This window comes from Papilio polytes, unplaced genomic scaffold (genome assembly GCF_000836215.1).
Source record: "Papilio polytes unplaced genomic scaffold, Ppol_1.0 DF824102.1, whole genome shotgun sequence".
Classification (NCBI taxonomy): domain Eukaryota; kingdom Metazoa; phylum Arthropoda; class Insecta; order Lepidoptera; family Papilionidae; genus Papilio; species Papilio polytes.
Genome location: NW_013525102.1, coordinates 2,754,940 through 2,757,134, shown reverse-complemented (window position 1 = coordinate 2,757,134; position 2,195 = coordinate 2,754,940).

The following is a 2,195-nucleotide window of genomic DNA, read 5'->3' as shown; positions in this document are numbered from 1 at the left end:
AGACTATGTCTGACAAAAAAAAATTATCAAAAAACTATGATTTCATAACTTGATAGCAAAATCTCTACCAATTTATCACGATATGCGGCGCGATGCGGCACGGGTACGGTACGGGTGCGGGCACGTGCTGACTCCGCCGCCGCTGTTTGCTCACCACGGTCAACATTGTTAGCAAGCCGCTCGCGCCGCAAACGTTATTACGTGATTAACTCACCGACAACACTTACCTATCTGTTCGGTTCTCTTCTATTTGCTTTCCGTTAATTGCACAATATTTCTGTATTAATCATCATTATTTTGAATATTTTAAAATGAAATGATTACTGTAAGCTGTAAAAGTTATGTTTCATTATTCATTTCATAATTTTATCCTTACTAATTATCTAATTGAGATTTTCATTTTCCTTTCATGACATGAAATGGTTTTTCAAGAAAATGTGGTAAAAACAACGTATTCATCTCTATAAATAGTGTTAATAATCTATCTATAAAAAGACTTACACTTACGTAAGACTAAATATTTTCACGCTATTTAATTTAGGGGTGAATAAATAGGAAAAAAAGTCAGGCGGGAAAAGAACACAAACTACAGACCAATAGCAGTAAAAAAGCAAGAATGCTATGGTAACGGTAATTGTTAGCCAATGGCAAGTTTGTTATTTTTGAATTTGAATATTGACATTTGCAAATGAAAGTTTTATGGAATGCAAACGTTACAGTTTTTATAATATAAAGCGGATGAAGCCGCACGGGAACAGCTAGTTATCTAAACAGAGAAAATGTCTCATTGTTAACAACTTTACATCAATTTTAAGTACTTGACTATTCTCAAATATTATAATGCGGTTGCTCAATGAACAATAGGAAAGAACTTCCGGCGCAGAGGCAGATCCCAGGGGCGGACACGTACGCCTCGTTATCAAACTCTCTTCATCAATCGATTCGGTACGATTCCACTTTCCATTCCTGCTTTATGCCTGGGAGTCGATACTTCAACCTTGTCGCTACTTTATGAAAGTAAAAAGTATTGTCTATTGTTATAAACTTTTTATTTATTCACACTTTCAGATATTTTTACCTGATTGTAACGTATTAATTTAACAGTAGTAGAGCCCGCTTTAACATCTTCGCACGAATGGGTCGGCTCGCCCGATGTAATACCACGACCACACAGAAGACAGACGTGAAGTGGAAGCAATTCCGCGTTTCATCTGATGAGTGTGGTGCCGGAGGCCCAACTTTAGTCCCTTTTCCTTCCCATCCTTTTTTATAAAAAAAGGATGGAAAGGGAACGTAGATTTGACGGTGCAGGAGACGCATAGGAAGGGGTAATATCCTCTTTATGTGCATCTCCTCCTCCGTTGATTAAAGGGCAACGAATCCGCTATTGCGATGTCGATGGCAACGGTCGCTTTGTCAGTTTGGCGGATTTAGGGGGCCGCTTGTTCGTATTACCATACCATACCATCTTCCTAATATTATGAATGCGAAAGTATAGATGGATGGATGTTTGTTAGAGTCTGTACGTCTGTAGCCTAAAAGGCTGAACGAATCTCGATGAAAATTGATACAGATGTAGTGTAGAGGGTAGTGTGGAAGAACACATAGGCTGCTTGCTTTTATTATTTTTTTACTTCCACCTGGACGGAGTCACGGACAAAGCATAGTAATTTATTTTTTAATGAGAATGATTCTTAAGAACTAGATTAATTAAATTTGATCAAAAAATCTAGTCGAAGTAGAAATATAGAATAATTAATCTGTTGGCGATAACCGATAATTTCATAATTTTCTAGTATGGTTATGTGACGACCTTCATGGATATGTGATAATCGTTCATTGGCCCCGCGCAATCTGCACATGTCTATTTGCCGAGTCAGAGGTTGCACATTCTCAATCATATCTGTTTATGTAAATATGCATTCAAACATCTTTACATGTTATAAAACAAAGTTTTTCTTTGCATTTCCTTTTTGTGATGAAACCTAAATCACGCAAATAATATGAATGAATTCTTGTGAATAGATTTCAATTTGATCTGACACAAATCTACTTTGGAAATATTTAAAAAATAAAACCAAAAGTACAAAAATTATGATTTATTATCGACCCAAAAATATAAAATTACATAAAATACAATAATTATTGCTCATTAATCACTAATAATTTTAAATAACAATTGTTTATAAACAATA